Consider the following 27,721-nt stretch of genomic DNA (forward strand, 5'->3'; position numbering starts at 1 on the left):
TTTAAACATGCCTCCATCACACCTATCCTCAAAAAGCCCTCTCTTGACCCATCCTCTGTATCTAGCTATCGCCCTATATCACTTCTCCCATACGCCTCCAAGCTACTGGAACAACACGTCTACCTTGAACTGTCCTCCCATCTCTCTTCTTGCTCCCTCTTCGACCGCTTACAATCTGGCTTCCGGTCACACCACTCCACTGAAACTGCCCTTACTAAGGTCACCAATGACCTCTTAACTGCCAAGAGCAAGCAACACTACTCTGTCCTCCTCCTCCTGGACCTGTCGGCTGCCTTTGACACAGTGGACCATTCCCTATTATTACAGACCCTCTCATCCCTCGGCATCACAGACTTGGCCCTCTCCTGGATCTCATCATACCTAACAGACCGGACATTCAGCGTCTCCCACTCACACACCACCTCCTCACCTCGCCCCCTATCTGTCGGAGTCCCACAAGGTTCAGTCCTAGGGCCCCTGCTGTTCTCTATTTACACCTTTGGCCTGGGACAGCTCATAGAATCTCATGGCTTTCAGTATCATCTTTATGCTGATGACACACAGATCTACATCTCTGGACCAGATATCACCTCCCTACTAACCAGAATCCCTCAATGTCTGTCCACTATTTCATCCTTCTTCTCCACTAGATATCTGAAACTCAACATGGACAAAACAGAATTCATCATCTTTCCCCCATCTCACGTGACCCCCCCTACGAACCTATCAATTACAGTAAATGACTGCCCACTCTCCCCAGTCCCACAAGCTCGCTGCCTCGGAGTAATCCTTGATGCTGATCTCTCCTTCAAACCACATATCCAAACCCTTTCCACTTCCTGCCGACTTCAACTCAAAAATATTTCACGCATCCGTTCATTCCTCACCCAAGAATCTGCAAAAACCCTAGTCCATGCCCTCATCATCTCTCGCCTTGACTACTGCAACCTCATGCTCTGCGGCCTCCCCTCAAACACTCTCGCACCCCTCCAATCTATTCTAAACTCTGCTGCCCGACTAATCCACCTGTCCCCCCGCTATTCCCCAGCTTCTCCCCTCTGTCAATCCCTTCACTGGCTCCCAATTGCCCAGAGACTCCATTACAAAACCCTAACCATGACATACAAAGCCATCCACAACTTGTCTCCTCCATACATCTGTGACCTCGTCTCCCGGTACTTTCCTGCACGCAACCTCCGATCCTCACAAGATCTCCTTCTCTACTCCCCTCTTATCTCCTCTTCCCACAATCGCATACAAGATTTCTCTCGCGCATCACCCCTACTCTGGAACTCTCTACCACAACATATCAGACTCTCACCTACCATCGAAACCTTCAAAAAGAGCCTGAAGACCCACCTCTTCCGACAAGCCTATAACCTGCAGTAACCACCGATCGACCAAACTGCTGCACGACCAGCTCTACCCTCGCCTACTGTATTATCACCCATCCCTTGAAGATTGTGAGCCCTCGCGGGCAGGGTCCTCTCTCCTCCTGTACCAGTTATGACTTGTATTGTTTAAGATTATTGTACTTGTTTTTATGTATACCCCCCTCACATGTAAAGCGCCATGGAATAAATGGCGCTATAACAATAAATAATAATAATAATAATAATAATAATAATAGTATGTATGTAGCATGCATGTAGTATGTATGTAGCATGCATGTAGTATGTATGTAGCATGCATGTAGTATATATGTGGTATGTATGTAGCATGTAGTATGTATGTAGCATGCATGTAGTATGTATGTAGTATGTATGTAGCATGCATGTAGCATGTAGTATGTATGTAGCATGCATGTAGTATATATGTGGTATGTATGTAGCATGTAGTATGTATGTGGCATGCATGTAGCATGTAGTATGTATGTAGTATGTATGTAGCATGTAGTATGTATGTAGCATGCATGTTGTATGTATGTAGTATGTATGTAGTAATTTTTTTTTTTTTTAACATTTAACACATTAGCCGGATGATGGGACTACTACTGTCCCATCATTGGCTAATGTGTCAATCACTGTCATGGTAGCAGGCATCGCCCGATGGGACTTGTAGTCCCATCGGACGATGCCTGCACAGACCCCCGGACATCAGCACAGCCCCCCGGCAGGCCGGTACAGACCCCCACAGGGTGCACAGCCCCCCGGCAGGCCGGCACAGCCCCCCGGCAGGCCGGTACAGACCCCCACAGGGTGCACAGACCACCGGCAGACCGGTACAGACCCCGGGCAGTCCACACAGCCCCCCGGCAGGCCGGCACAGCTCCCCGGCAGGCCCGAAATGACGGCGCATCATGATGCGCACACACCGCGCATCATGATGACGTCATTTTGGCTGTCAATCAACTTTGAACTTCCGATTCCGATGCCCGATATTGAAAAAATATCGGATGTCGGTATCGGAATTCCGATACAGCAAGTATCGGCCGATACCCGATACTTGCGGTATCGGAATGCTCAACTCTAATCACAAGTCTCATGTAATAAACAAGCCTGGAGATATCCAAGGAGTGTGATCGATGACCGGAAATACATAACAGAACATATACAACACAATTTTTTCGCAGTAAAAAGATTGAGGCCATGATGAGATAGTGAAGGATCCAGCACTGCCGTTATTTTCTGCTTTCTGCCCTTATGAGAGAACTAAAAACATAAATGATTAAAGCAGATGTGGTCCTTACCTAACCTGCATTTTATTTATTGGTAAAATAACAGAATTCTCATTACTATTTCCTTTATGCTACAAGAGAAGTTATGGAGCAGGCAGTTCTCAGCTGCATTGTGTGATTGGCATTTCATAAAATTCCATTTAGTCCAGTATAATATCCGGCCACTGCAGAAAGTTACTGTAAGTTAGTTCACTGCCAGAAACACTAAATCCATAGTTAGTAAAAGTATTTTGAAGGTCATCATCTGGACAAATAACATCATATAAATGGAAAAGAAGAAGCAAAACATTTCATTACTGGAGAGTCCCCGGTGGCAGAATCCATTTACATACATAAAATAAAAGCACATCCCAACCAGTATGACTGCAATGTGCATTTAATTCCCATCGCACCAAGCAATTTAACCAGCACTTGTGCCCCTTTATTTTATAGGAATGACGCAGTAGAATTATATATACACTTTGGCTTTAGCCTCACTTGCTAGAAGATCAATAAAAACCGTAGATGATGGGAAAAACTTAAGAAAGAAAGTCAGGAAAGCAAAAAGAGGGAATATATAATGCTAGATTAGACAAAAAAAGTGGGTATGTACATACAAGCAGGTCTGGCATCAGTTTCCTGCTTTAGACCAATAATACTACATTATCAGGTCATTAGTCTCCCATATCTTATTAGGCCTCCAACTTCCTTATTAAAATGTCATAATAGTTTGCTAATCCAGCTCACATCTGCTTCTTTGTTACGGTCGACGTCACGCGAGATATTAAAGAGCAATCCGCAATTCTTCTACGGTGCAAACATCTACTTTTTTTAGCCAGTTTTATCCTGAAGCTGTGCTATGTGAGAGTGTGACCCATATGATGAGGACCGTTCATATTACTTGCCATCCAGAGACTGCTGACTTCATTCCATAATTTAGACAGGTAAAATCTGTCACTTCATTTCCCAGCATTCCCTGTAGTAATCGTAAACAGCATATTGCGCAAATGTAAGAAGAAGAAGCAAACCAGGCTTGTCTCATCCATAACGGGCTCCGAACCGTTGGGTCCGTCACCTCAGTTACAGGGGGGAGCGCTTAGAGTAATAGGATGATCCCTGTGCTCGAGAAAAGGGGTCATGGCTAAGCAGACAGAAAATGCGCGCACAGAAATTCAAACTGTGGAGGCGGAATCGCTGAGCGCACGTCAGTGATGTGAAGTAATTTCAGCTATGAGGCGAGGAGGCGGAGCTAAGGGGAGCTAGAGATGAGAGGACACTGACAGGAGCTGACCGATGGGATCCCGCTGACAGGCCGCTTTTACCGCTGTCCCCGCTAACATCGCTGTCCCCGCCTACATCACAGTCCTTCAAAAAATTCTATGAACTCGGCCGACGACGCTGACACAACTGCCCCGGCCGACGGTACTGACTAGGGAAGGCAAGGTCTGTGTGAGGGATACCAGTACTCAACGGTACAACTCAGCAGACCGAACAGACCACCGTGCACTGTTTCGGGACAGTCTCCCAGGCCCCGATAGTACAAGGATTCTCACCGCTGAGGGAAGAATCTGCCCCTCCTTCTGACCTGCATCCGTTGGGGCCTGTGCCCATGCTAGAACTCCAGGCAATCACCACCAGTGACAGGATTGAAAAGAAGACACCGTCAGGATCACAAGAGGACATTCTCAACGCCAGAAAAGCTTCCCCCATTTTCCACAAGACTGTAACAGATCCCCGTTGTGGCTCATTCCAAGTGACCCCAGTCAAAGTGGGGGGCACATCTGTGACTGGAGCGCAAAATGATAAGTGCATAGTTTACATTTTCTTCCCTTATTAGTTAAAACACGTTTACAAGTGTACTTTGCATTAGGGAAGAACTCTCCCCTTCATTTAAATATCTCCCTAAGAGGAGTATCCTCCTGTGAATTAAACCCTTTGTTAACCCTTGGCCTGCCTCTTGTCCGTTACTACATCCCGCTACCTGCTCACACCATGACCATAGGTGGATTATAATGAGGGCAATCTGAGCTACCATAGCGGGGTACATCGCCGGATTGTTTATAATGTTTTGTCCACCGCCATCCCGGCAGGGAGCTTTCTTGGCTCTGCACTGCTGACTTTGCAGAATGGCAGTAGAGCTCCAGGGGAGCTCCCGTCGGCTCTGCTGTGCCAGCGCAATGACATCGCAATAGCATGTACGTGCTTGCCAGACTAGAAGTGGAGCCTCAGGAACCGGAGCAAAGCACCGCTTAATATTAACATCAATTACTATGCGTAGAGGATGTGTGGGCTCGTACTCTACAAAAGAGGCTGTGTGGGCTGATACTGTACACAAGAGGCTATGTGCGGGCTCATACTGTATACAGGAGGCTATGTGAAGGCTCATACTGCATATAGTAGTCTATATAGAGGCTCAAAATGTATATTGGATGCTATATGGGGGCTCAATGTATATAGATAGCTAAGTGGGGCTTATATTGTATATAGGTAGCTATGTGGGGGCTCAAACTGTATGTAAGGGGCTCTGTGTGGACTGATATTGTATGTAGTGGGCTGTATGTGGATTCATACTGTATGTACGGGAATGTGTGGAGGCTCGTATCTATGTGTGGGCATATTGCCTGCAATACGGCTCATGGGCTCCTTTTCTTGTCCTAATTGAAGGAATTCCCTGAGAAAACCCTGCATGACCAAAAGAGGCAGAAATGCGTCAGAAGGAGATGCGATTAAGCTAAGTACACAACTGTTCAGGCCACCCGAGGTTGGTGACTAGAGAAAAAATTCCGACGCTGACAAGGGTCTAATATATTATTTCTGCTCCTCATATCTGCTCTTATCTTTTAAAATCACTGTCTTTTTCTGTGCAAATGTGTGTGCATTTATGTCTTTATGTATTGGGTTTTTAAACTAAATAAATAGAGAATGCTTTAAAAAAATTTTTGTTATGGTTTACATGTAAAAGGGCCACATAGGCTAATCTCTATGGTTGTTGATGTAGGGGGCTGTGTGGTGGCTCATATTGTATGTAGGGGGCTATGTGATAGGTCATACAGTATATAGGGGGATGTCTGCATACTTAATTCTGCTCAATATCAAGTCATACAATTATTAATACCATATTTTCCTACCTATAAGACGACTTTTTAACCCCATAAAATCTTCTTAAAAGTTGGGGGTCGTCTTATACGCTGGGTATCGTCTTATAGGGCGGTGCGGAGGAGTGGTCCCGATGACTAGGTGAGGGGGCGCCTCACCGGGAAGGTGTAAATGAGGTATCGCTATTACCTCCTTGTGGCAGTAGTGCTCTGTGCGTCTGTGCTGGGGGGCGGCGGCTCTTTGTGCAGAGTGGGGGGCTTCGCCGGCGGCTTTGTGTAGCGTTAGGGAGCTCCGTCGGCATTTCCTCGAAGCCCGGAGGCCCCCTCTGCGATGCGGAGGCCTCCGGGAAAATGGCCGCTGGGGCTGTGCATGCTCTCGAGAGGAGATCTGAATCTGACCATGCACCTCCCCCAGCGGCCATTTTCCCGGAGGCCACCGCATCGCAGCAATGAAGCTGCGGGGGCCTCCGGGCTTTGAGGAAATGATGGCGAAGCCCCCCAACGCTGCACAAAGTGCCACCGGCGGAGCCCCCCATGCTGCACAAAGAGCCGCTGGCGGAGCACCCCACACTGCACAAAGAGCCGCCGCCGGCCTCCCAGCACAGAGAGCCGCACAGAGCACCGCTGCCACAAGGCGGTAAAAGCGATACTTCATTTACACCTTCCCTGTGAGGCGCCCCCTCACACCATCATTGGGACCACTCCTCCGCACCGCCCTATAAGACAACACCTGGCATATAAGATTTTATATTTTAACTGGAAAAGTTGGGGGGTCGTCTTATACGCCCAGTCGTCTTATACGCCCAGTCATCTTATACGCCAGAAAATACGGGTAATTATTTTTTATATTATATTAATATTGAGTAAAATTAATTTCAGCCTATTAGTTCGGCTTCCACAAGACACGGTCTGTCATGTGGCTCCTTGGGAAAGTTAGCTCCCACCCCTGCTCTATTCTGCATAGCGCTATGTTATTTATAGTGATGTACATAAGGGAAAAACTTGCACGCCGCTGTCTCTCTTGTTTTCCCGTGTACATATGTGCCCAAGAGAACCTGTGTGTTACTCACATGACCAATCACATGGTCTACTGATCTATCGGGGGTGGGGTGGGGAAATCATGTGACATGTCACGTGATACATCAGGTACCTCAGGGGCTTTCTAAACTGCCTAGGGCCCTGGCTACTCTTAATCCACCCCTGTCAATGACAGCTTAATGAATACAAACTTGATTAGGTAAATGGCAAGATTTTATCCATGTAATAGTCCTAAATATTGCATACTGAACATGTTTTTCGATATTCTTATTATCTGGGTTTATATACTTTTACATAGCAGATCAGAGATATAAATAGATATTATAAGGGAATCAAAAGATGTAGGGGGTTTTCAGCACAACCCCCAGTAAAAGCATAAAAAACCTTTATTTGGAATCCATTAAAAACTCAAGTTCAACATGACACATGCAAACCTAACACGTTCCTGGGGTGAGAACTGCCCTTATACAGGAGGCTCATTGGAGCATTATTTAAACCAGTTAAAGCCAATCATGTGGAAGAACAAGTAAATAGCATATTAAGAAAACCATCAAACACAAAACAGGATTTACTGAGAATAATAAAGAAATATCTATAGTTAGCAGATAAACCAAGTGAAAAATCCAGCACTTTATAAAAACATCTTTGTTTAGTTCAGATTTAAAAGCTGTGATGATAGACACAAGCGGCACAAAAAAAATAAAAAATAAATGGCACTAGGGTAACGCATACAATCGTCCAGGTGACGCGTTTCTCACCTAAACTGTTCTTTGTCCAAGACAGGTGAGCTGATTGCTCTTTCCTCCTGCAATTTTAGATGAAGAGGAGGTTGTTCTTGAAATTCATGCCATTTGGGTATTTTGTGTCTAGCAATATCCAAAATGCTTCAAGTAGCATGAGATGTGTTTGCCGACTCCCTCCCCTATTGGGACATCTGACTTTTCAACTCCATAAAAAATCAAACTAGTGGCGTCACAGTTGTGCATGACTTAGGAAAGTCTGACTGACGGCTTCACTGTAATGACCCCTCCCAAAACCCACACTTACCCCTTCTTAATTTAAATAAGACACAACTGCGTGACATTGGATGTAAAAGGCCACAGCAGCCCCGTTTATTAACACCAAACAAGCAATAACATTTTATCCATAAACGTAGAAATATTCCATAAACATAACCACCAGCAAAAGGAGGGGGGGTAAATGAAGAGTCCATTGTACATGATTGCAACACCAGCTCCACCACGTGCCCTCAGCCGCACCACACCGGCTCGAGGACACCCAGCCGAGTGTTGCAAAAAACCCATTGTACATGATTGCAACACCAGCTCCACCACGTGCCCTCAGCCGCACCACACCGGCTCGAGGACACCCAGCCGAGTGTTGCCCAACCAATGTCCTGCTGGGACCCAGCCCAGCAGGGACCCACGTTAACATGCCCCGCTGTGACCGAGCACAGCAGGGTCCCACGTTAACATGTCCCGCTGTGACCCAGCACAGCTGGGACCCACCTTAACCAAGTATACCATTGCACCACCAGGGGTAACCCGCTCCTGCACTGGGTTCACCCCCCCGCTCTTTGTGCAATCCACCGACTTCAAATACCCCCCTCCTTTTCCGCCACCGCGAGCACGTATGACACCTTGTATGTGCGAGTACCACCACCAAAAAAACCCCAACCCGAGCCGACTCTGCGGCTCGAGTAACCAATGTTTCTGTACCAAGACCAATCGATCAAAACTGATCCCCATTAGACCTCACAATGCCAACCTACACCAAAATACCAGTACAACAAGGTCAGCCACACCCAAGACCTGCAACTAGCCAACCGCATCGTCCAATCCTATGCACCGCCTGCGCGACCAGTCCCCAACCTGAGCCGCCGCCTCTGCCTCGTTGAGACCGCAACATTGCAGGTGCCTCCGAAAATTATACTTCACCTAATAATTAATCAAAGCCAACCATTATTGCCGTGAACAAAAGAACCTACATTGGTTCCCCAAACCTCCGATAGATTCTTGAAAATGTGCCCAGTAAAACCCACTATGTAGTCATTCCAAACAGGAGCCCCTATGGACACCAACATGAGCACGGCTCCCAGGCAGAAAATTGCACTCCACCTGATAATAATCAAAGCCAACCATTATAGACGTAACAACAGAACCTACACTGGTTCCCCAACCTCCGACAGATTCTTGAAAAACGTGCCCCACTATATATAGTCATGAACAACAACACGAGCATGGCTCCCAGGCAGGAGCATTCAGGCCCGATGTCTCAGATCAAACTCCTTGACGCCCCAGCGACCAAGTCTCCACCACACACGTGCAGTACCAAAACGCTGTTGGTCCCGTCAACCCTGCGTGATAGCATCTATCTTAAAATATCCACCCAACTAGAAAACATAAACCAATCCACCCCGTAATCACCACGACCCGGAACGAATTAATTGTGTGCATCACCCATGCACTTCGAACCCAGAATCACAACACTATTGTTGCCACCCTCTTACCAAAAGTGAGATGTACTCCGCACCCATTCCCCGCTGAACTGCGGATTCGACACTACTCACAAAAGAAAGAAAAGCGACTCCACACCACCTGAAGTCCAGGAAAACTCAGACACACATCACGTCTCCCGAAAAACCCCAGACACCATAAACCCGGGCCGTCCGTCAAAACATTGCACTCACCGGTGCCCGATGCTTGTCCGCCACTCAGCCTTAAAGCACCGCAAAAAGCACCCCCAAACGGAGCACAGCCCCAGACGATTACCAGGTCCTTAGAATCATTAAAAGTCAATGCACATCGCACTAGCTTCCCCTGCCACAGCGTACCACCAGCCCGACATTAATGAAAGTAATGTTATAGCTGCAACCTGCTCACCCACTACCTAAAGTACACCTCCCCCGCAGCAGCGCTGCACCACAACCGTGTCCCCATAATACCAGCCGGTCCTGACAAATGCGCATAACGGAATAAATGACATAGCCATGTATTGCCGGACGGGCTACACCCACGCGGGAGACCATTCACACGGCCATCGAAACAACATGTCCTGCCTCATGCTCTATACAGAATTCCTGACAAATGGAACAACACTCGCTGGATAAACAAACCGTTCACCAACCAGGACCCCCGAGACCAGTAAAGCACACGCTGGGTTACCCAACTCATCCTTGCGCAACACTTCACCATGGCCCCCCCGTCCGGGGGCACCCAAAAAGAAAAGACTCTAAGGAGAGCTGTATACCCAGAAGGCAAAGCAGGACCAGCTGCACCCACAATAAACCTCCTAGCCCATTGTAACGAAAAACTATCCACTCTGTATAATAAACTCCTACGTAGCTGCAATCAACAACTGTAACAAATACCACCCGATACAGTCTGCCAAAAGATCAATCGGCAACCCTAAAGAACCGCAGTGAGAACCCACCAGTCCTTACGTACAAAAGTTGTTAAAACTGCCCCAGGGCAGCCACGACCAGCAAATTACCGTAAGAACGCCATATGACTGCAGATCATGCAAAAACCCCCAGTGGATCATAGCCCCACGTATTCAATAACCAAAATCAACCCCCCAAAAACAGCAGCGCGATATACACGGGAACCTAATAACGACCCCCGACCTGACACGATGTACTCGTTAACCTAACCTGACTTAGACATAGGGCCCCAGGTGAATCAAACACTTTGACTTATCCAAACACATGATAACCGCAACAACGCCCTGAGCATGAAGAAAAACAAAGTAGTCAAGGGTTGGACCATGAACAGAAATAAGCACACCACCTTCCCTAATACCAGATAGTAGTCCCAGGTTGGACCATGAACAGAAAATAAGCACTGCACCATCCCTAATACCAGATAATCCCCGACTACCACACAGAAACCAAACCACGGACCTCAACAACCGGACATTGACCAACCATAACCCCACGCCATATCTACGTACCCCCAGAAATTAACCAGGAAAACAAATCCGGTAAAAGGTCAACTCCAAGCCCCCCGGGGGAAATGTCATCCATTGCTGCCAGAAAGGCAGGTTCCCGAAAAAATCTGCCGTCCCAAGCATCTCGACCTCACCAGAACGTCTGCCGCAACAAACCAAAATGCCCCTAGTGAACATGAAAACCCTTAGTACACTCAAAGCCCCTATTGGAGAACCGAACCCGGCATATAAATAAAACACACCCTAATGAAAACTCGACCACCTACCCCCTCACCTCTGACCAGCAATAGAACACATCCCACCGTAACGTGAAAGATTAAGCCGCCCGATGCACTACCCAAACAGATCACCACGTCAGTGAACTTCCATCCAACCCTTATCAAATACTAGGCGCGGCGATAAAACTGCTCACCACATCAGTGAACTACCATCAAGCCCTTATCAAATACTAGGCGCGGCGATAAAAACTGCTCACCACATCAATGAACTAACATCAACCCTTATCAAATACTAGGCGCGGCGATAAAACTGCTCACCACATCAGTGAACTAACATCAACCCTTATCAAATACTAGGCGCGGCGATGAAACAGCTCACCACATCAGTGAACTACCATCAAAACCTTTATCAAATACTTGGAGCGGCGATAATCCTCCAGCCCAAAGACCCCATGCCTATAACAATAAACCATAAAACTGGCATGGATATGGCTATCCACCACCGTTCTGCCAATATCCGTATCACCACCTGAATTACTCACACACCACCTGAATTACTCACAAACCGCCATGGAATCACGACCAGTCATACACAAACACCCAGAGAATGCAAGCACAATTATACTAACCAAAATAAAATGATGTCGCCACCCATAGATATACCCACTATCATAAAAGCAAACTAGCATGAAATTAAAAATTACCTCCCAACACTCATGAAGTGCACAAAAACAGCCTCCTGGACCACAAAGCAACCATTCCCTCACAGATTCGAACGCTGTCCACATGGACCAGCCGCGCATCTTTTCGAACCCCCAGACAAAACACCCGAAACCATACGTAGCAACACCCTTCCCAACCAATATAATCTAGACATTAATAAAGGTTTAAGTGAGCCTTACTTACTAGGCTGACTCCGCGGAACCCCACGGAACAGCCGTCACGTGTCCTCCGCGTCGAGCACCGCAACTGCGATCTTCTCCATGGATCTACGCCGACTGCAGCCCTCCTGGGCCGCAGCGCCAGCGCCCAGACCGACTGTCCGTCCGGGAACGCATGGCAAAAAGTCACTGGCTCGGAGCCTCAAACAGGGGGGGGAGGTTGGCGCTCCAGCCGCAGGCCTGAATCTGGCACCCAACGCCGGGGGAACGCGACGCCGGACCACATGACCTGTGGCCTCTGGCAGCTGAAGGGTGGCCACATGACCGAGCCACCACCCGCTTCCCCCCAGCGCCGCGAGAAAGGAAATGAGGCCAGTGAAGTCACACACCACCTCGCCACCGGGCTCCTTGCCGCGTTACGTCACCGCCGTCCACCGATGCCGATGACCGCGCTGGGTCAGGTGACCACGCCGGGTAACGTGGCCACGACGTGCGCGTCACCACTGTGTGACGTGATCCGAAATGGAGGGGAGGCCGGCCACGTCACTCACCGCCCCGTTACCTTGCTGCCTGCTTCTCGACTTCTGGCTCCGGCCCCGCGATGTCTTCTGCAACAGGTCTGCTAATGGGGCTCATCCTCCGCTGCAAACTTAACTCCGGGCTGAGGTGCTCAGGAGGCCGTGATCGTCGCTGCCGCTTCGGAGGCAGAGGGGTCCCATCTTCTCCGCCGTCGCCATCACCAGACCATCGCTGCAGCTGTTCCTTCATCCACTGCTGGCCGCGCTGCTCCATCATCCTCTTCATCTGTGCCACGAGGTATTCCATCTTCTGGATCCAAAGATTCAAGCTGTAGTCCCAGATGTGAGGAGCTGACGATTCTGGACGTCTGCAAGGTAAGGAATGACCATCCCCCCACAGTTCTGTCCTATATATCCATCCCACTACTGACCACTCCCTGCCAACTCACATTGCACAATAAGCCCCATAGCTCCAACCCACACCTTCCCCACAAGCACAAAGCACTACTGACCACTCCCTGCCAACTCACATTGCACCATAAGCCCCATAGCTCCAACCCACACCTTCCCCACAAACACAAAAGCACTACACCTTACCCTTCACTAACCCTCAGGCCTAGCAGCCCTCCTTAGTCATGTGCGCCCTCCCTGTAGCCCCTTTGGGGCAGGCGTCCGGGCTTGCCTTTGTTGCAAACTGTTTGACTGCTCCAGAGTACAACTCATTTTTGTTATTAATATTTGATAAATGTTCATTGATGCTTTTTTTAGGCTTTCTGGTGGTGCAGTCTATGTATCGTACATTACAAGTTCTGCATTCAATGCAGTAAACCACATGGTGGGAGTCACAGTTAATGTGTAATGACCAGGCCGAACATTCCCTGCTATCCACCCCCACACGGTGTCCGCAGCCGAAGGAATTATGACACACCGGTCTCGGGGATAACAGTTGCATTTACTTCAGCAGGAATGGGAATTATAACTTGGAACAAATAAGGAACAGTCTCTCATGGATAGTCCACAGCAGTGGCGTCACTACCGGGGTAGCAGCCAAAGCGGTTGCTTTGGGGCCCGGCCCATATAGGGGGCCGGGTCCCCGGCTCCAATCAGCGCTACCCGGGCTCCCTGTCTGACTCCTGCAGGCAGCCCTGTGGCCTGCTCAGTGCGTCCAGTGTCCTCCTCCTCGGTCATGCAGCTCTGCCGGCTCCCGACTACCACTGTCCTGCAGTGCCGGCCCGGCTGTGTGGTGGTGGTGGTGGTGTTGTGTGCTCTCTGCCGGGCTCCCTGTCTGACTCCTGCAGCCCTGCGGCCTGCTCAGTGCCTCCAGTGTCCTCCTCCTCCTTGGTCATACAGTTCTGCCGGCTCCCGACTACCACTGTCCTGCAGTGCCGGCCCGGGCCCCGCTCTGTGGTGGTGTGTGATTGTGTGCTCTCCGCCGGGCTCCCTCTGTCTGACTCCTGCCCTGTGTAGAGCTGGCTAGCCTAGTGTGGTGAGCTGCTCTGCTGTCTCTGCACCCTGCCTGGTGATGGGGCCCCAATGAGAGGAAAAATAGGTTTCTGGGGCCCCACGCAACGGTGGTCGCCTTTATGCTGTGTTAATAGTACGTCACCATCCTCCCTGGAAGTGCCGGCTACCTGATGGGGTCCCACTGAGAGGAAAAATAGCTTTCTGGGGGCCCATGGTTGTCGACTACGCAGTTTAATAGTATATCATTCTCATCCCCATGCTCGCTGGAAGCTGTGCCGGAGCAGAGGAGGCCATAATATGCTGCATGGAGAGCACGGGGGCCATAATGTGCTGCATGGAGGGGCAGGAGAGGCCATAATGTGCTGCATAGAGGAGCAGGGGGGCCATAATGTACTGCAATGAGGAGCAGGGGGGCCATAATGTGCTGCATGGAGGAGCAGGGGGCCCATAATACTGTATGAAGGAGCAGGTGCCCCATAATACTGTATAGAGGAGCATTATTGTCATGTCCGCCATGTTTGTCATGTCTGCCATGTCTGTTTTGTCTCTAGAACTCCTGGAGCGATGTGCATGCACATATCTTGTCTGCTGTCCTGCATGTTCACTAGAGCAGTGTGCACACTCACCTCATGTCTGAGCTGCAGGATGCCTGCATTTCTGCTCTGCCTTCTGTGATCTTCTCGTCTTGTCTAGAGTCCCTGATCATGTGTCCCTGCCTGGATCCTGCACTGTCTGGTTCTGCAATCATCTCGTCATGTCTGGAACGCTGATCATGTGACGTTTCCTAAAGATCCTGCACTGTCTGGTTCGGTAATCATCTCGCCATGTCTAGAACTATGATCATGTGACCTGTCTAGGTTTCAGCATTGGATCTGCAGTCGACTCGTCATGTCTGGAACTCTGATCATGTGACTGTGCTCTGTTATCCTGTGGATCTGAACCCGGAAGTGCTCCCCTGGTCCTGACCTGGAAGAGGAGGTGCTATGCCCTATATCAGGCCGCCCCTTCCTTTGCTCAGGGCCTGAGTATTGTGTGGTGTCCCTGCATGGCTGCTTGATCTGTGGGGCGCTCCCTCTATTCTGTCCCCTTGCACTCTGCTCTGTCGTGCCTCTCTGCACACGCTCCGTGCTCGTACTCCATCTCTTGTCCCGTGCCTTGTCTTATGTTTGTCTCTTGTGCCATGTTTGTCTTTGTCCTGCTTGGACTTGTAGTCCTTCTGTTTCTCTGCCTTGCCTGTTTTCGCTATGCCTTGTTCCGTACCTTGCCTTGCTCTGCCTCGCTCTCTCCTATGGTGCTCTGTTGTGCTCCCTGGCACACGCACCCTTCCTCCTCTCTTTTCCATGTCTAGTCCCAAGGTTCTCCCTTGGCCCGGCTCTGGGCTTCGCCTACGCTCCGCTGCTAGACTCTTTCCTATTATGCTCTCTTGCACGTTTCTAGGCTAGTCCCAAGGTTCTCCCTTGGCCCGGCTCTGGGCTTCGGCCTACGCTCCGCTGCTAGCTCTGTTCTTGCTCTGCTCTGCTTCCGTTCCTGGTTCTGTACTCTGCTTAAGCCCTGCCTTGTTTCTCGTCTTGTCTTCCCCTGCTCTGTTTCTTCGTATGCTCTTTGCATGCGCCTGGCCTTCCTAGCCTCCTGTTTGTGCCTCAGCCGTGCGCGCCCTAGCCGTGCCCGCCTGCTTGTGCCTCAGCCGTGCTCGTCGGTCAGTGACAGCTGTGTCGCCTGCCATGCCTCAGCCGGGTTCGCTGGAGTCTTGCCCGTCTGTCTGTGCCGCAGCCCGATCAGCTAGCCAGTGCCCCAGCCATGCCCTCTGTGCTCCCTTGCACTTCACTCTGTTTCCGCACTGTGCTCTGCGTGCTCTCTAAAGCACGCGCAGGCCCTCGCCTGCCCATGGCATACCTCCCCGTGCTTCCATAATAGTACGCGCAGGTTTGGCCATGTACCCTGTTGTGCCCTCTTGCACGCACAGGTCCTAACCTGGTCCTTGAACCCTGTTCCTGGCGTGCCTCTCTGCACGCGCAGGACTCTGCCTCGCCTGACCCTGGCGTGCCCTTTGCACGCTCAGGACTCTGTCTCGTACCTTGTGCCTTGGCGTGTCTCTACACACGCACTCTGTCTCATGCCTTGGCGTGTCTCCACACATGCACCCTGTCTCGTCTGTGAACCCTGGCGTGTCCCCTACACACGCACCCTGGCGTGTCCCCTACACACGCACCTAGCCTTGGACCTCGGCGTGTTCCCTATCATGCACCATGCCCAGATATCTGTTGTGCCTCCTTGCTTGGAACCTGGTTTGCCTGCCGGATGCCCGGAACCTGCCGATCGCTGCCAGAGATCATGAGCTGGATGACTGCGGCCTGACGTCCGGAGCTGATGTCCACAGCCTGATGCCTTGATGATGTTGATCGTTGCCAGCAGTCCGGAGTCCGATGCCATCGTGCCGATACCTGGACCTAGGCGTGCCACCTGGCACGTACCATTCTATGGACCTTGGCGTACCCACGCGCGCACCTTGCACGTTTGCTTGTTTACACTGTATGCTATCCTAATGAAGTTACCTTGCACCTACGTCTTGTCTCGTCTTGCTTCCTGCTCGTCCTTGTCGTCAGACACTCGTCTAGTGTCCCCTGAGCCGGCCGTCTGGTCCCAGCAGTCGTGGTGGCTCACCCCCTTGGTCTTGCCCCTGACACTCCCTGTACAGGGGGGTGGATTCTCACAAGGTAAGCTCGCCCTCGGCGTGTGGGTGCCATGACCCAGAGGGTCCACTCAAAAAATGGGCTCAGCAGGAGCTGAGTCCGTCACAATTATATGGGACACATAATACAGTGTGGCAGACTATGTGGTTGCCCATAATACAGTGTGGCAGACTATGTGGTTGCCCATAATACAGTGTGGCAGACTATGTGGTTGCCCATAATACAGTGTGGCAGACTATGTGGTTGCCCATAATACAGTGTGGCAGAATGTGGAGCTTTTATCCCCATTAGACTGGAGTGGCATGTCTGACTTGATCACTGATCCATTCATTCCCTCAGTGGCTGAACTTGTTTTTTTATAAAAGCCCCAAAGAGAATGAATGGAGCTTCAGTCAGATATCCCACCTGCCACTCCATTTTAAAATGGGGATAAATGTCCTATCAGGGATAAAACTTCCTCACTCTTCCAATCGGTGCAGTGTCTAATGGTCGGACCTAAGCGATCACCTATCCTGTGGATAATGTGACTCTAGTATGCATTATCGGTGAGGGGGTGTGTCTTGAAGGGAGTGTGTCTTTGAGGGGACCCCTTCAAAAGTTTGCTATGGGGCCGAATCAGTTCTAGTTACGCCCCTGGTCCACAGCAATTACAGTTCACACTTAAATACTGAGATGTGATTGGGGTCTGGAGCTTTAAGGGCACTGGACAGTGTCTTTTGGTAGTTTACAGAAGGAGATAGACGCAGCAATTAGAGGTTACAGACCTGTACTCGGGGGTAGCTCCACAGTGTGTCATGGCATGTGCGCAAGTACATACAGTCATATTTTAAAGTTTGGGCACCCCTATTAAAGTTAACCTTTTTTCTTTATAACAATTTTGGTTTTTGCAACAGCTATTTCAGTTTCATATATCTAATAACTGATGGACTCAGTTATATTCAACTCAAAAATATTTCACGCATCCGTTCATTCCTCACCCAAGAATCTGCAAAAACCCTAGTCCATGCCCTCATCTCTCGCCTTGACTACTGCAACCTCATGCTCTGTGGCCTCCCCTCAAACACTCTCGCACCCCTCCAATCTATTCTAAACTCTGCTGCCCAACTAATCCACCTGTCCCCCCGCTATTCCCCAGCTTCTCCCCTCTGTCAATCCCTTCACTGGCTCCCAATTGCCCAGAGACTCCATTACAAAACCCTAACCATGACATACAAAGCCATCCACAACTTGTCTCCTCCATACATCTGTGACCTCGTCTCCCGGTACTTTCCTGCACGCAACCTCCGATCCTCACAAGATCTCCTTCTCTACTCCCCTCTTATCTCCTCTTCCCACAATCGCATACAAGATTTCTCTCGCGCATCACCCCTACTCTGGAACTCTCTACCACAACATATCAGACTCTCACCTACCATCGAAACCTTCAAAAAGAGCCTGAAGACCCACCTCTTCCGACAAGCCTATAACCTGCAGTAACCACCGATCGACCAAACCGCTGCACGACCAGCTCTACCCTCGCCTACTGTATTATCACCCATCCCTTGAAGATTGTGAGCCCTCGCGGGCAGGGTCCTCTCTCCTCCTGTACCAGTTATGACTTGTATTGTTTAAGATTATTGTACTTGTTTTTATGTATACCCCTCCTCACATGTAAAGCGCCATGGAATAAATGGCGCTATAACAATAAATAATAATAATATTATTTCTGGATTCAAATGAGGTTTATTGTACTAACAGAAAATGTGCAATCTGCATTTTAACAAAATTTGACCGGTGCAAAAGTATGGGCACCTCAACATAAAAGTGACATTAATATTTCGTAGATCCTCCTTTTGCAAAAATAACAGCCTCTAGTCGCTTCCTGTAGCTATTAATGAGATCCTGGATGAAGGTATTTGTGACCATTCCTGTTTACAAAACAATTCCAGTTCAGTTAAGTTTGATGGTCGCTGAGCATGGACAGCCTGCTTCAAATCATCGCACAGATGTTCAATGATATTCAGGTCTGGGGACTGGGATGGCCATTCCAGAACATTGTAATTGTTCCTCTGCATGAATGCCTGAGTAGATATGGAGCGGTGTTTTGGATCATTGTCTTGCTGAAATATCCATCCCCTGCGTAACTTCAACTTCGTCACTGATTCTTGCACATTATTGTCAAGAATCTGCTGATACCGAGTTGAATCCATGCGACCCTCAACTTTAACAAGATTCCCAGTGCCGGCATTGGCCACACAGCCCCAAAGCATGATGGAACCTCCACCAAATTTTACTGTGGGTAGCAAGTGTTTTTCTTGGGATGCTGTGTTTTTTAGCCTCCATGCATAGCGCCTTTTCGTATGACCAAAAAACTTTGTTTCATCAGTCCACAGGACCTTCTTCCAAAATGTAACTGGCTTGTCCAAATGTGCTTTTGCATACCTCAGGCGACTCTGTTTGTGGCGTGCTTGCAGAAACGGCTTCTTTTGTATCACTCTCCCATACAGCTTCTCCTTGTGCAAAGTGCGCTGTATTGTTGACTGATGCACAGTGACACCATCTGCAGCAAGATGATGCTGCAGGTCTTTGGAGGTGGTCTGTGGATTGTCCTTGACTGTTCTCACCATTCTTCTTGTCTGCCTTTCTGATATTTTTCTTGGCCTGCCACTTCTGGGCTTAACAAGAACTGTACCTGTGTTCTTCCATTTCCTTACTATGTTCCTCACAGTGGAAACTGACAGGTTAAATCTCTGAGACAACTTTTTGTATCCTTCCCCTGAAAAGCTATGTTGAATAATCTTTGTTTTCAGATCATTTGAGAGTTGTTTAGAGGAGCCCATGATGCCACTCTTCATAGGAGAATCAAATAGGAAAACTACTTGCAAGTGGCCACCTTAAATACCTTTTCTCATGATTTGATACACCTGGCTATGAAGTTCAAAGCTCAATGAGGTTACAAAACCAATTTAGTGCTTCAGGAAGTCAGTAAAAAGTAGTTAGGAGTGTTCAAATCAAGAAAATGATAAGGGTGCCCATACTTTTGCACCGGTCAAATTTTGTTTAAATGCTGATTGCACATTTTCTGTTAGTACAATAAACCTCATTTGAATCCATAAATATAACGGAGTCCATCAGTTATTAGATATATTAAACTGAAATAGCTGTTGCAAAAACCAAAATTGTTATAAAGAAAAAAGGTTAACATTAATAGGGGTGCCAAAACTTTAACATATGACTGTATAGGTGAATGTGAAAACTGGTGAATCAAGTCAGAAAGACTTTAGAATGATGTCTGTACAGGTTAGAGAGGGAACTCAGGCTTTTAGGCCTGCAGGAGATCTTGAGGTAAAAACCTCCTCCACGTGTGTTCTGCTCTCCCTAAAGGCATCCCTCAGACTAAAGAACATTCTAGACTTGCCTGGAAAACAGCTCCTCCTATTGACTAGGAGCTGGCCAATAGGAGACTGAATTCACATCTCAGATCCTTACAAAACAATAATTATGAGTCATTGTACACTTTCACAATTATATGGCGCCAGAACACAGCAAATGAGAAATGCATTGCATCTAAAATGGAGGTGACTAGAGATGAAGAATTACTGCTCACAAAAGCAGGGGATATTGTAGAGGGGCAGTGAGAGTGAGCTGTAGTGTACAGAAGCTACTCACAATTCAGGATTACTTAAAAGGACGGACACACTCTGGACTGGGTCACTACAAATGAAAACGTCAATTCTGGGATGCACACCATGTGGCACTGAAATGGATTTTTTTTTTTTATTTTCAGTAAATCCACACATATTACATCAGCTACCTGCACACGTGATATAGCTTTTCTGAGAAAGTGTTGTTAGCAGGTTGTTCATTGGAAAGATTAGATAATATCTAATGTACTCCTCCAAAGAGAAACCTCTTCTAGCTTCACATCTACATCCATTTTTTGCTATCTTTTTAAGGATGGGTAAATATTTTAAAATAATATGCTTGAACTTGTCTTATTGTAAACTGAAAGATGTACTGAAGGCGACTGGAATATTTGAGTTGTGAAATTTGGTTTTATTTTTTTGTGATAGCATAGATTCATATCCCTAGTTTTGGAATTGATCTTGGCATAATCAGAATCTATCAAACGTTTGTTGTAGCCCCTGTTTATGAGCCAATTACTGATGATAGGGCCTCAGTGTCACATGTGCAAATGCATCTGGATCGCAAAAATTCACCACATGGTATGGACCTTATTGCTTGTTGTTTTTTTTTTTTCTTTTACTGGTGGCTGTGCTGAAAATCCCCAATGTTTTTTGTTCCTTTACTGTTTATTACCAGCAGGATCTGGCACCCACCAATCTATGGTTTCAGGACATCCAAATTATACATGCAAGTGTGGTAAGCTCACTTTCCCTTCCTATTTAGGCTGGGTTCACACGTAGAGGAACTCTCGCGGAAATTACCGCGAGAATTCCGGAATTCCATTCCAAGGGAAAATCGCATTTTAAATTCCCGCGATTTTCCCACGGAAAAACTAGCATTTTGCATGCGTAATAAGCTTGCAGAATTGCTAGCGTTTTCCAAGCGATCTGTAGCATCGCTTGGAGAACTGATTGACAGGTTGGTCACACTCGTCAAACATAGTGTTTGACGAGTGTGACCAACTTTTTACTATTGAGGCCGCCTATGCGGCATCAATAGTAAAAGATAGAATGTAAATAATAATAATAAAAAAAATATATTGTTGTTCTCACCTTCCGACGTCCCGCGCAGCCTTCCCGCCTCTCTCCACGCTCCCGGTCCCAGGAATCCTTTGCGACAATTACCGCAATGACGTCCGTTCTCGCGGGATCGCGACGTCTCGTGGTCATTCGCGATGACGTCGCGCGAATGACCGCGAGACTTCGCGATCCCGCGAGAACGGACGTCATCGCTCGCAAAGGCTTACTGGGACCGGGAGCGTGGAGAGGCGGGAAGGCTGCGCGAGACGTCGGAAGGTGAGAATAACAATATTTTTTTATTTTAAATTCTATTTTTTACAGGGATATGGTACCCAAAGCCCGGAGGACAGTCTCCTCTCCTCCAGACCGTGGGTACCATCCGCAAAAGTTCTGCTTAATTTTCACATGGTGTGCACAGCCACATGCGGAAAGTAAGCAGAACAATGCATTCCTATGGGTGCGGGATCGCCGCGATTCCGCGAAATTAACGAGCATGCTGCGTTTTTTACCGTGAAGCAATTGCGCCGCGGTAAAAACCGCAGCATTAGCACAGCATTGCGGAATCCCATAGGAATGCATGGGATGCTTATTTTTCGCGGCAAAATCGTGCGGTAAAAACCGGCTCGGAAACGCGAAAAAAACGCCACGTGTGAACTCGGCCTTATACGGGAACCGATCAACATCCTATGAATACGTTGCTACTGCCAACGTCAGAAGAAAAGGCCAATAAGGGGTGTTTCACATTGTGTACTGTAAAAACGTTTCTTTACTACCAAAAGTCAAGCCTATTGGAGTACTGACCGAGCTGGGCACAGAAATACACCTCTAATACACTCTTGAGAAAGTGGTATAACTGAAACTATGAGAATATCTTTTTGCTTTTCAGCTCAAAGTTCAGTTTTGGACAGGATTTAATAGACGTAGCATAGATTGTCATTACTCTTACAATACAAGGTGAAACAAAGACAATATAATATTGAGTAGCCTAAAAATGGCTTAAGTGAATTATGTTATATAGGGGGAATTTGACAGGTTTTTGCTGAATCGACTGATCACAGGATGAAGTCAGGGTAGAAAGCCTGAGTCCAGCACTAAGGCTGGGTTCGCATTACGTTACTGCCATTTAGCCCCATTGTCGGGCGCATCGCAACGCATGCCGTAAAGCGGCACGAGTTCGCGATGTGCCATCATTCACTGACAGAGCCTCAGACGCGGGCTGCAGCGTCTGAGGCTCCGTCACCGCTAGCGCAGATGAATCATCTGCCCAACCCATACCTGGCAGATAAAGGCTGTTTCAGAGCCAGGACTTGTGTCTAACGACCGCGGGGGCAGCAAAGCTCCGTCCGCGACAGTTAACCTGTTAAATGTCACTGTCAAACTCTGAGAACAGCATCAACAGCACGTTGTCATGGGGGTGCATCATCCCGTACGCCCACTGGTGCCCCGTGATGCGACTGCAGGGCACCAATTGGTTGCGATGACTGCCCAATTGGTCCTCATACAATTTAAATATTGTCAGCAGCACATTCCTATTTAAAGGGAACCTGTCACCAGGTTTGACCAATATGATACAAGATCACCACCATTCACACATGATACACAGCATTCTAATATGCTGTGTACATGCCCCTGATCCAGCCTGCAACATAAGAAAAACACTTTTTCCACAAACATATAGCGGCATCTGCAACCCTTTAGGCTATGTTCACACGTGGCATTTTTTTTTCCAGATTTATGCAAATTTTAGCGCTAAAAAACGCATGCGTTTTTTCCCCTATATTTTGCATGGGATGCGCTTATGTGCGCATACACATGCGTTTGTATGCGTTTTTACGTGCATGCGTTTTTTTGTGGTGTGCGCTCATCCTGTTGCATTTTTTGGGCGTCCGACTTGCCTCAAAAAAACGCATGCGCACGCAATGCGTTTTTTTTACAGCAAGACACCCATTATAAGTCTATGGGTGCGCATTGGCATGCTCATGTATGCGTTTTTTTGCACATGCGTTTTTTTGTTGACCATTGGTTTGACAATGGAAATTAGGGGTTTGGGTTAGCGTTAGGGTTAGTATGGTTTGGTTAAGGGTTAGGGTTTAGGGTTATGGTTAGTATGGTTTGGTTAAGGGTTAGGGTATGGTTTGGTTAAGGGTTAGGGTTAGTAAAGTCATGGTTTGGGTTAGTGTGAGTGGCCAACTAATGTTGGAAAAAAAACGCAAACGCGGTAAAAACGCACTAAAAACGCATACAAACGCATAAAAACGCTGCGTCTTTTTCATGCATGCGCATAAAAATGCTTGGAAAAAAAAGCAGCATTTGTATGCGTTTTTTCTATGCGTTTTTTTGCGGGAAAAACGCGCTGCAATAAAAAGCAAGTGTGAAAGTAGCCTAAGATATTGCAGAAATCTCATGCACACAGCTTGTTTTTTTATGTCCTCAGTATTTTGTGCAATACCTTAGTTTTTGCAAAATGCAGCATGTCACCTCTTTCAGCATTTTTCACCCATTGAAATCTATGGGTGGTGCAAAAACGTTAAAAAAAAAAAATCAGGTGTGAGTTTTGCTGCATTTTTGGTGCCAAAACCTGTTTGAAGTCGAATCAGCTTTTTTAATGCATTAAACTTTATCAGCATGCACAAGAGACCAATGTACCATGACAAAAACGCAGCAAAAACTAAGCAAAACCTGCTTTTTTGAAGCAAGTTTCTTACTGCCAAGAGAGCAGGTGTTACCTGTGGTAAAAACGCATCAAAAGCGCAACGTGTGAACATAGTCTTATTGGGTCACTTTGCAATTACCAACTTTGTAAAACTTCCGATATGTTCAGATATTATTACATGCATAATAAAACTATAAGAATATTGTCACTGTGATATAAAAAAAAATTTAAACCCTTGACGACCAGAGGTATTTTTGGTTTTGCATTTTCATTTTTAACTCCCCTTCTTCCCAGAGCCATAACTTTTTTATTTTTCCGTCAATATGGCCGTGTGAGGGCTTGTTTTTTTGCATGACTAGCTGTACCTTTAAACAACACCATTGGTTTTACTATGTCGTGAACTCCAAAACGGGAAAAAAATTGAGTGAGGTGAAATTGCAAAAAAAGTGCAATCCCAAAGGTTTTTCTACGTGGTTCACTAAATGCTAAAACTGACCTGCCATTATGATTCTCCAGGTCATTACAAGTTCATAGACACCAAACATGTCTAGGTTCTTTTCTACTTAAGTGGTGAAAAAAAAAATTCCAAATTTTGTTAAAAAAAAAAAAAATTCCGCTATTTTCTGATACCTGTAGAATCTCCATTTTTCGTGATCTCGGATTGAGTGATGGCTTATTTTTTGTGTGCCTAGCTGACGTTTTCAATGCAATGTTGCGGCAACCAAAAAAATGTGATTCTGGCGTTTTGATTTTTTTTCTCCTTACGTCGTTTAGCAATAGGGTTAATTTTTTTTTTATATATTAATAGATTGGGCAATTCTGAAAGCAGCGATACCAAATATGTCTTTTTTTTATTGTTTTATTTTGAATAGGGCAAAAGTGGGTGATTTGAACTTTTATATATTTTTCTTTACTTATGCATGCTTCAATAGTCTCCATGGGAGACTAGAAGCTGTACTTGTCCGATTGGCTCTGCTACATACAGGCAATGATCAGATCGATCGCCTGTATGTAGAAGAATCCACCATTTCCATCCACCATTTGCCGCGCATAGCAATCCAGCAGTGACAATCATAGAAGTCTGCAGGAGACCTCTGCTTGTCATGCCAACCCATCAGTGACCTGCAATCACGTGACAGGAGGCATGTTAAATGCAGATGTCAGAGTTTGACAGTGGCTTTTAACGGGTAAATAGCTGTAGGTGGATCACGATTCCACCCATGGCTGTTCTTGGCACATGTCAACTGTTCAAAACAGGGAGGGAGTTCAAAATCGGCATACATTTTCGCTAAATGCTAAAAAATGACTTGCATTTATAATTCTCCAGGTCATTACAAGTTTTCAGATAAACATGTATAGGTTATTTTTTATTTAAATGGTAAAAAAATGAAAGGTTTGTAAAATAATGCCTCCATTATCAAAGACCCGTACTGTCTCCATTTTTCGTTATCTGGGTGAGGGTTTATTTTAGTGCGCCGAGCTGTCGTTTTTATCGATACCATTTTTGGGTAGATACAATGTTTTGATCGCCTGTTATTGCATTTGCTCCATTGATCAAAAAAACTTAAATCTGGCGTTTTGAATTTTTGTCTTGTTAGGGCGTTTACAGATCAGAATAATTATTTTTATATTTTGATAGGTCAGGCATTTCTGAATGTGGCAATACCAAATATGTGTATTTTATAATGGTTTTATTTGGAATGGGGCAAATGGGGGGTGATTTGGACTTTAAAATTTTTAAAAAACTTTTTTTTTTTACACTTCTTACTTCAATAGTCTCCATAGGAGACTTGAAGCTGCAATCTTCTGATCGCTTGTGCCACACATAATAGGGCTTTAGCCCAGGTATGTGTAGCAGAATTGATCATCTGCTATGAACACCGGCCACAGGGCGGCACACATAGCAGGTCGGCAATGACAACCACGGGGGTCTCCTGCAGACCTATCTACACTCAACGATCATGTGACAGGGGTGCCAATGGGCAGAGCTAGCAACGCGCTCCGGCGCGATCATGTTAAATGCTGCTGTCAGAGATTGACAGCCGCGTGTAGATCGCAATTCCACCCAGGGATGTTAGGGGCACATGTCAGCTGATGAAATCAGTTGTCATGTGCTGGAGAAGATGTGGGTCCTTGGTATCCTGCGCGTCACTGGAGAGGCGATCACATGACCACAATCACCGTGATTTGCTCTGAAACCCACGTTCTGGCTCTCATAATTACATTGGGTTGTGACTTCCGTATTGCTATGATAACACTGGTGTTATCCGGCAGGTCACAACCTGCAGAAGACCAACCAGCGTGGCAACGATAAAGTATAATACTAGGGGCAGAAAGCTTGGATTAGTAGCACTCTAGTGCTGCAATAAAGAAAAACACTGAACTGGTGCTTTATCATAGTATAACAATATAGCCTCAACAAGGAAAGATCGATATTTGGTGTGGCTGAGAAATACTGTGAAGGATTCAGTCTATCATTATAGCAATGTGTGTGTTATCAGGTAGCAGAACAATGTCCTATGGGTGTAAAATAGTGATGAGCAAGTATACTCGTTCGGGTTTTCCCGAGCATGCTCGGGTGTCCTCCGAGTATTTTGACGTGCTCGGAGATTTAGTTTGTGTCGAAGCAGCTGCATGATTTGTGGCTGCTAGACAGCCTGAATAGATGTGGCGATTCCCTAACAAACAGGCATTCCTCATATGTTTTCAGGCTGGCTAGCAGGCGCAAATCATGCAGCTGCGTTGACACAAACTAAATCTCCGAGCACGCCAAAATACTCGGAGGACACACAAGCAAGCTCGGGAAAACCGAGCAACGAGTACACTCGCTTATCAATAGTGTTAATGTTTACGTGTTTGCAGACATCAGATTATCTATGTAAGTGTTAAAGAGCACATATTTGCAGTTTTTTTGGATTTCTGTATGTACACTGTGGAAATAATAAGCGCGTTCCACAACAGACTTTTTAAAATTCTTCAGAGAGTAGGTCTGTAATATGTTTTGAATATTAAATTATTGTCCATTATTGAGTCTTCGAACAAATTATTAATGACTTCCATGATCTCAAATGCCTGAAAGTAGTAACCCACAAAAAGCCATTCATCATTTGCTGAATATGACATGTCAATATTCTCTATTAATTTGTTTGGAAATGCTTGCTGCTGAAGCCCAAGTAAAAATATGACATAGTTATTTTTGGATGATCCCTCACATAAAAAAAATCTGTGCTGTACATCAGGCAGATCTATCATAATAATAACTTCCAGCATGCATCCACTTAACTACCGCATGTAAGGAAAATCTTCAAATAGGGAAAAAACGATAAGCTCCCCCATCCATTATCACAAGGATAGATAAACGTCAGACTTGGAAAACTTAATTTAGTGCCATAATTTCTAATTTAGAAGTTTGCTGCATATGAAAAAAAGCTATTACACAGCTCAGCCTGGCACGCTCAGTACATCCATTCAGAGTCCTGACCTCTGCCAATCTACCACAGGTCATCTGAAGTCCTTAGAAAAGACTTTCTACAGTCGTAAAACTGGGAAATTTCCATACAAATTTACACCCTGGTAATTTCAGACCACCAAAATATTCTGGACCGTACCAACAAGGGAAGTATTATTGATGAATGGTGAATCAATAGGATTTTCAGCTGAGTGCTTTATGAAAGAACTGTGGCAGAGATCTCCAGGACTTACTAGAAGGCAGCATCTAAAATTTATGGGCAAGTTCTGGAATTACTTTCCAAGTTGTAGTAATATAAAGCTGTAGTTCAATAATTTTGCATATTTGCTTCCCTAAAAAGTTACCCTCTAATGTGTTCTAAGAACGAGTGAGTATTATTCTGTGAGAATCATTACTGTACATCTAT

General features: G+C 46.7%; 1 protein-coding gene across 11 annotated transcripts in view; it reads right to left on the reverse strand.

Annotated features, from left to right (window-relative positions):
• DGKA (diacylglycerol kinase alpha) overlaps nucleotides 1–27,721 on the reverse strand; it is a 339,192-nt gene that overhangs the window by 198,971 nt on the left and 112,500 nt on the right. Inside the window, exon 1 of one of the 11 annotated variants that reach the window (XM_073552215.1) lies at nucleotides 14,445–14,583. The exons of 8 other annotated variants lie outside the window; for them this stretch is intronic. The gene's annotated coding sequence lies outside the window, so the exon portion shown is untranslated. Of the gene's footprint in view, nucleotides 1–12,398; nucleotides 12,729–14,444; nucleotides 14,584–27,721 lie in introns of those variants that run through there. 2 more of the 11 variants (XM_073552219.1, XM_073552218.1) reach the window with 2 other exon arrangements.

This window comes from Dendrobates tinctorius, unplaced genomic scaffold (genome assembly GCF_039654945.1).
Source record: "Dendrobates tinctorius isolate UK_male_01 unplaced genomic scaffold, ASM3965494v1 ptg000187l, whole genome shotgun sequence".
NCBI classification, from domain to species: Eukaryota; Metazoa; Chordata; class Amphibia; order Anura; family Dendrobatidae; genus Dendrobates; species Dendrobates tinctorius.